This window comes from Grammomys surdaster, unplaced genomic scaffold (genome assembly GCF_004785775.1).
Source record: "Grammomys surdaster isolate TR1022 unplaced genomic scaffold, NIH_TR_1.0 810, whole genome shotgun sequence".
In the NCBI taxonomy this organism is placed as follows: domain Eukaryota; kingdom Metazoa; phylum Chordata; class Mammalia; order Rodentia; family Muridae; genus Grammomys; species Grammomys surdaster.
Genome location: NW_021605229.1, coordinates 1,045,122 through 1,053,597, shown reverse-complemented (window position 1 = coordinate 1,053,597; position 8,476 = coordinate 1,045,122). Strand labels below are relative to the sequence as shown.

General features: G+C 46.0%; 1 long non-coding RNA gene across 1 annotated transcript; it reads left to right on the top strand.

The window, feature by feature from the left end:
- The first annotated feature begins 89 nt into the window (after positions 1–89).
- On the top strand, positions 90–479 carry LOC114634006. Its single transcript, XR_003713272.1, has 2 exons — positions 90–208; positions 316–479. It is a non-coding gene; the product is annotated as an uncharacterized LOC114634006 (long non-coding RNA).
- The last annotated feature ends 7,997 nt before the right edge of the window (positions 480–8,476 follow it).

Below are 8,476 nucleotides of genomic sequence, written 5' to 3'. Positions count from 1 at the left end.
CTACGTCACTTCCGGCGCGCCCACTGGTGCCGGTAGAGGGCTGGTGAGTTGCTTTTCTTATCCTCAAGATCGGTCACCCTGGCAGCAGGGAGGGACGCAGAGTTAGAGCTGTCTGTCCGTCCTGGTGCAGAGAAGCAATGTCCAGCTGCAGGGCTCTCCAGTCACTGAGTGATAGGTCCTGCCTCGATTGTTTTGGGTTGGAGAGATGGTAATGAAATGTCCTTTATTTTAACTACTTCACTAACAGCTTCCTCCTTAATATTGGATCAAGAAAAAAAGGGTTAATTGTCTAACATACTGCGTCTCGAAAAACAGTCATTACAGGAACTCCAGAGAAGGGGATCTTGTACTGATGAAACTGCTCCAGCATTCTCAGGGAGTTGGACCTGAACGAGCGAAAGTACGAAAGCCCTGCCCCTTTGCCCTTTGAAAGATCACAAAGATGATAACGAATGTACAATAAAATTGTTTTTAATATATCTATACATTTTCCTTTTGAAGTATAATAACTCTTCTATATTAAAAAATCTGATACCAGTAGTTATGAAAATTCTGTTTTCCAATATATATGAAATTTCCAGCGCTCACAATATAGTTGAAACCCCTATTTCAAGGAGTCAGTATGTACTTGAAATAATTAGTGGCAGTTCAAGAACGCTGGTGAAATATACTTATGTGGAAATCTCACAGTGAAACCTATTAATTTGTACAAATGATAGAGTGTTAATTATAATAACAAGAATAAACTGGATCCTAGAATGTGTTACAGAGAAAAAGCCATTTAGTAACCCAGTTTTGCCTGAGACTTAACCTCTTAGTGTTCTGATTTGATATATGTGACCCCCTGTCTGTCATTTTTTAAAAAGTTTATTTGTATGGATGTTTTACTTGCCTGTGTGTCTGTGTACCATATTGATGCACTGCCCACAGATATCAGAAGAAGGCATCGGATTCCCTGGAACTGGAATTAGGGAAGGTTGTGAGCTGCTATGTGGGTGCTGGGAAACTGTGAATCCTCTGGAAAAGCAGCAAGTACTCTTAACCACTGAGCCCCTCTCTCTAGCCCTTCTGTTATTTCTAAGGCTCAGTAAGACCTTATGTAGAATAGAGACCCTGGACAAGACACATGTCTTGAAGTGTAAATTTCCTGACAAATTTAACTATACAGAATAAAATGCAACTATTAAAAGCAAGGACCGAGGGCTGGAGAGATGGCTTAGAGAGAGATTAAGAGTACTGGATGCTCTAAAAGAGGTCCCGAGTTTGATTCCCAGCAACCACATGGTGGCTCACAACCATCTATAAAGGGATCTGATGCCTTCTTTTGTCATGCAGGCATACATGCAAACAAAGCATAATAAATAAATACACTTATTTATTAATATATAACACACTCATTTATATTATTATATAGAGCATAAATCTTAAAAACAAAATAACGGCTGAGCTAGAGGTGATGGCACATACATTTGGTATCAGCACTCAAGAGGCAGAGGCAGGTGGATCTCTTGAGTTTGAGGTTAGCCTGGTCTACAAAGTGAGTTCTAGGACAGCCAGGGCTACACAGAGAAACCCTCTCAAAAACCCATACAACCAACTAAACAAAAGGCTGATGTATAGGTTTTATTGCTTCTTTGTACCCTAGAAGCCAAACCTGTCTTCTGAACAATGCTCCACAACATTTATTAGATCACTGCGGGGGATAATGCAATGAGTAAGGGCCTAGGCTCTGGATAGAAGCCGTGGGTTGGAATCTTGCCCCCACCCCTGTAGCCTCTGGATTTGGCATAAATCACCACAAATTGGCTTCAGATGTGGAAATAAGGAGGGCATAATGGCGCAAGCCTTTAAACCCAGCACTTGAGGGGCAGAGGCAGTGGATCTCTGTGGATTCAAGTCAGCCTGGTCGACATAGTGAGTGTGAGGGACAGGCAGAGCTACATACTGAGCCCCTGTCTCCAAAACAAACAAACAAATGTGAACATGACATCGGTTCCTACCTTACAGAGCTGTTAAGGGGACTAAATGGAAAAACACTGAAACCACCCTCATTACTAACAGGTGGGCTTGAAGATGCTACAAACCAGTCAATCCTTATAGCACTTCCCAGGTCATGCAAGTTCAGGGTCAGAGTTTTGGTGAGCCTCAAGCCTACCATCCTAGCTGAGATCCAGAGAGTGAGGCTGACTTATTTCAGTTCATGTTGCAAACAAATTTTCCTTCTGGGCCCCACTCAGTGCCCCAGTTTTCACATTATTGTGCTATTATTGGTGGTGGTGGTGGTGGCGGCCTCACTATTTGATGGGTCAGGGACATCTATCATGCCCAGGCTCCTAAACACCTTCTTAGGAAGATAGTTCAAGAAATCCATATAACACGACGCCAGCAAGGTTACATAATCATCAACTGACAAGGATGTAACCAGAGGTTTTCAAGAACCCGATTTTTGTGCCCAAGAAAAGGCTCAGCACACCCCAAGTCACCCTTTGTGGTGACTTTCCTGAACATAAAGGGCCCACGTAGCAAGGCTCCTGAGTGGAAACACTCAGGGCTGGCACTCACTGACTGCTGCACAAACCTTGCTGTCCGTCCTCCTGCCACTACTCAGCATGTACACACCCAGCTCTGGGTCCCCGTTTCTCTTCTTTTAGTGTATTGCCCAGAAAAACTAGAAGAACTTCCAGCTTCCATATTCTCCCTGTTCCCAAATACAGGGGTTTTCCAGGGGCAGAGAAATCCTTTCTTTCCAAACGAAAGGCAACTCAGGTGTAAAATAAGGTTCTGAATGGAGAGAGGCTGGACCTCTGGGAAAACAAGTTCTTCCAAGGCACTGAGATAAGTTCCTGGCTATTAAGCCAGGTTTGATGGTACATACCTTTAATCCCAGAACTTGGGAGGGGGAGAGGCAGATCTCGGTGAGTTCAAGATCAGTCTGATCAACATAGCAAGTCCAATCTCGACCAGGGCTACATAGAAAACCCACATCTTTACAAACAAACAACAAACTATCTAGGCAGGAAAAGACATGGGACCCTTGAATGCAAAAGACAACATCTATCAAGACTCCACACTGCACAATGTCATGTTACATTCCAAAAAAAAAGTAAAACTAGTTGCTAGTTTCTGAGATTGGGGTGGGGTGTGTGGGGATGAGTCAAATGGACACAGAAGACTTCTGGAACAATAGAACTGCTTCTGGATGTGATGATGGACACATGGTGCAGTGGCTTGAATAAAAATGGCCCCCATAGGCCCATAGAGAGTAGCAAACACTATTAGGATCTATGGTCTTGTTGGAGTAGGTGTGGCTTTGTTGGCAGAAGTACATCACTAGGTGCTGGCTTTGAGGATTCAGAAGTTCAAGCTTGGCCAGGGTGTCACTGTCACTTCCTGCTGCCTTTGGTTCCAGATATAGAACTCTTAGCTGTCTCTCCAGCACCATCTCTGCTAGTGTGCTGCCATGCTTCCTGCCATAATGATTGTGGACTAAACCTCTGAACTGTAAGCCAGACCCAGTTAAATGTTTGCCTTTATAAAGACTTGCCAAGGTCATAGTGTCTCTTCACAATAAAACCCTAACTAAGACACATGGCAATATGCATCATGTGCTACACAAAATATGACTTCTATAATAGACAATGAACTTTAACAGAAACATGCAAGCTGGTTCATCAGGAGTAGAACATACATCATCAGATTTAGAGAGAGAAGGGAGGGGAAATGGAGGGTCCTTCCGTTTTCTGTTTATGCTTTAAACTATTAAGAAAGATGAAGCTGTTAATATGAAACAGTGATTCCCTGTGGGTGTCCATCCCACCTGGGACCACTACAACATGTGCCCACTTGCCCACTACAACAGAGATGACAGAAGAGGCTGGTGAGAGGAAGGACAGTGTGTGGGCTTGTGCTGTCGCTAAGAGAGCTGGGGTGAGAGAGGAGCGGAACAAGGAAGAGCCAGGCTACTGAGGGAGCCGTTGAGACCTGCTTCACGACCATGTCCTCAACAACAGCCACAGGGAACACTGAGCTATGAGCTTAGGGTAGAAGCAGGTTTGCACTCTGGGAAGCTCATTTGGGCTCAGGCAAGGAAGGTAGGTACTGGGCCCAGAAATGGACATACTGTGCCCTGTCAGAGGTGCTGGTGGGAGACCAGAGGAGGGCCATGGAAGCTCTGGTGGCGGTGGCCTGCAGAGGGCAGAAACAAGCAGACTCTGTAGGCAGGAATGGACACTTGGATGCTGTGGAGGTGGTGTGGTGATGAGGTTACAGAGGGAAGGGCGGTGCTTGTATCAGAAGGAGTCACGGGGTTTGCCATTGCATGTTAGCATCCACACGCTGATAGTGTGATAGACTTGAAAGGCAGAGCTGGCAAGAGGCCTGGAAGTGAAGAACTCCCAAGAGGCTGTGGGTGCAGAAAGGGACCTTTGGCATTCTGACAAAAATGAGAACAAGGGCGAGAGGGGAGCAGGACGGATGTCGTCAGTGACGCTGGCCTGCTGAGGCGAAGGTTAAGTCTTGTCTCTTTCTGGAAGTCTGTTTTCCAAGGGCCAGTGAGACAGGAAATGGTACAATTGATTTTGACATGGCTCAAAGACAGCAGACGCCAGTTCCACTTCAAGGTGCCTGCAGACCGTCACTGCTGACAAAAGCCCTGGCAGTTTGCTGGGTGTGTGCAGATCGCCTTAGGCTGGGTTTCCTTTCCCAGAGCAGAAAGAGCTGTTGAAGAACAGCCTACAGAAAATACCCAGGTCTCCTACTTTGCTGATGCACAGCAACCCAAAAAAGACACCATGGTAACTTCGGTGCTCACCCGTGGCCTTTACAGTTCCCTGGGAGATCTGTTTTCATACCTCAAACCCCACCCACCATAAGAGAAAATGCCTCCCCCAAACCCTGTCTCTGAAAAGCCAGCCGGAAGCGCTCTGGGCCTTAATGACAAAGTGCTTTCTTTTCCTTCCTGGCAGCAGAGTCACGCAGTGTCTTGTGGCTGATGCCTCCCAGTGACTGTCCGTTGAGGCCTGCATGAGACTCTGCTAGTCCATGAAAACCAAGAATTCATTAATTGATATTTCAAACTGGTAAGCCAACTATCAAGGTTTGGATGTGACTTGCTTAAAAAGCAAAAGTAAAATTAATTCCCCAGACCCTGTGGTTATATACACATAATCATCAGTTCATGGAAACGTGACCAGCGTTATACAGATCAATTAAAATACCCTCGTGTAGCCTCTCTACAGCTACAGGTTCCCAGGGAAACGGCAACTGTCAGTCTGTGTCAGGGTAACTGAATGTGACCTAATTAAAAATGGCAGAAATGGCTGGGGATGTAGCTCAGTTGATAGCGTTTGCCTAGCATGCTCTAGGCCCTGGGTTCAACCTCTAGCACTGCATAAACCCAAGCACAGTGCCACGTGCTTATAATCCCAGCAATCCCAGGGTGTGGAGGCAGGAGGATTTGGAGTTGAACATCATCCCTTGGCCTTGAATGTCGTGACTTTAAGGCCAGCCTGGGATCCAGGTGTTGGCATACTTATTTCTTTAGCTATTTAATTGAGTTCTGTTATCAGTCCACCTTCTAAACCTTATTCCACCTTAATCCCTTCCAACCCCTCCACTGTAGGTAGGAGAGAGAGGAGGTTAGAGGGGAAAGGGGGACTAGACCTCTTTACACTACTTCCTGCTGATTAGAGGCACTGAGCTCCTTAGGTCCAGTCTTCATCATCAGGATGTCTCCAACCTCTCTTCTGTCAGGGTTCGTGTCAGCCTCACCACTGGCATGCTGGAGCAACGCTGCTGGCATGCTGCTCAGGGAAGGCAGAATGTAGTCCAAAATAGGGGGTCCTAGCCAGTGTTTTCCTGGGGTGAGAAATAGCAAGGCCTGAGAAGGATGCTGTGGTTCTCAATCTCCTGTGTACCCAGACACCGCTGGGGACCAGGAGGAGTTGACAACAGTGGCCTGAGGGTCTGCCCTTCCCCTACTTGCCAGGCAGGAATTGGGTGTCTAAGTCCTGGCCAGGGCAGTATCTGGTTTGGTTCCAAGTTAGTGATGAGAATACTGAAGGGATGAAAGAGAGAAGGGCTTCTCCAGAGAGTCAGGCGCAGGTCTTTATAATGAACTGCCTTGCCCCGCCCCCCAGGCAACGCTTGATTAGGAGACAGTCCTTGCTCGTCCAAACTGCTTTATTTGTATGTGGAATATGAATGCATTTGTCTTACTCCAGGTGAATCAGGGATTAAAACCTTTTGTGGGAAGGGATGCCCAGGAAGGGAAGCTCATTGCCTAAACACTTGGGGGCTATCTAGATACCTTATTAGCATGGAGAACTCTAGGTTTTTATGCAACATGACTGATTATTGTGGTCCTCTCAGTGGGATGTCATGGTTACATGTTCCAGGACAGATAGCATCTGGCTGGGAGCTGGCTATTCTAATGCCTGCTATTCTCAACTATGAGGTTTACTGGGGTTTTTGAACCTGTTTCAGCCATACCAGTTCTTCTGTCTGGTGGCACAGTCCACTTGCCTCACACCCTTGTCTCTGCTCATGACCCCTTGACAAACAGCAACAACAGGGAGCAGGAACAGGGGGAGCAGCAGCTGCCTCAGAGCTTACCCTAGCTCCTCTCTGGGCACTGGCATTTATACCCTCCGAAGAGTCCTCAGAATTCAAAATGTAAACTATCTGCCAATGGCAAATGCCCCTCCTAGAGTGGAAGACAAGTCATAGTCAGCATCTGTGGACAAACTGAAGCAGCCCCTCATCCCACACCTGGGACTAAAAAAAACATAACATATGTTCATATAACATAACTGGGTTTTAAAGGAAACCAAAATTCTCACTACACCCAGGCTCAAACAAACAACAAAAAGAATAACAGGTCTTGCCTTTCAGAAATTAATTGATTGACATGTACTTGTGTATTCAGGGCTGGACTCAAGGAGGAAAAGGATGCTGTCACTGCTCTTCAAGAGTTATTGACTTTGAAGATACAATGAAAACTGAACAAAAGCAAGCCTGCTTCTGCATCCAACACCCTACCTTTGACAGTGGCCTGCAGACCACCAGCTATCCTTGAGCCTGGCTCAAAACACAGCCCCAGGTCCTGCTAACCCACTGTCTCAACAAAGGACTCAAGATACCAACTGAAGTTCCAGGGTACTCACAGAAAGCTAGAAAGGGAACTAAAACCTCTTTTTATTCAAGAGGTAGTCCCAGAAGGGTGTGTAAACAAGAAACACGTCTGTGCCTTGCTGAGTTCTCTCTGATCCCCACACCTCATCCACTGAGAAAACCTTTACTCTCTGGGATCTTGCTGCTTTCTCATTTAGCACTCATTGTCAAAGCACAGGCAGAAAAAGCTATGACAGAACCTACATAAAGCCAAAGCACAAGGTGGGAGGAGGGACAGGAGAATCTTTTGGATGCTCACAGGATAACTAGCGTGACATAGGTGGTGGTGAACACTAAGAGACACTTCTCACACAAGATGGAACCAACACCCACATACACAGTGGCATGTGTGGCCCACACTCACACAAACATGCATGCATGAGTCCACACGTGCATGCATGCATACGCATGCACGCGCGCACACCCCCACACACCCACATACACAAACACGCACACATGTCTAAAGTTAAAAGGAAACCATCTGATTTAGTGGCACATGAATATCATATTTCGCATAACATGAGGTGGTTTGTGGTAATTGTACGCTAGGATGAATCAAGGGCGTGGGTAGTTTCTGGACTTCCAGCCCAGTGATCCTGTACTGTGTTACAAATCCAACTGTTGCATTTCCTAAGATGGCCCTTAGATGGCATCCTTCCCATCATTTTCTCTTCATATCTTCTACAGTCAGCACAGTCATGTAATGTAGCTGTCCCACAAATATATTTTTTGTGCAGATGTACAAGCAAAGAACTGTAATCCCAAACGTTCACTGAAATTATCTTTCATCCCACATTATTCCTCTGAACAACCTAAAGGCCCAAGGGCTTTGCTAACGAGTTTCTTGAAATTGTATAGCCTTTTAGGAACCTAAGCAAAAGACCCTCAGATTAACCAGCCCTTTGTAGACAGAGCCTGATGTGGGTGGGAGGTGGCTGAGGGCAAGACACATGGCCTCCTTCCCACTCCCCACAAGTCTCACTGTAAACGCTGATGGAGACAAGAGACAAGGAGTGCACCCACCTCACCCCCTTCAAGCATTAAGAACATGAGGCCACTTGTTAATCACGGTCAGAGCTGCCTGAAAACAAGAATTCGGTCTTCTGCTCGTCCCTCCTTGCTTTAGTCTACTTGAACTACCTTACTCTACGAGTTGAGATTGACGAAGGTGAGGGTTTTGTCCCAGGCTGTCATGTAGGCAAGAAGGACATTTTAGAAGGAAACTGTTTTTGAAGACTTTTTATGTTCCCTTCCACAGCTATCAAAGTGAACAATGATCCATTGTCAGTCTCAAAGTTCAGATTTT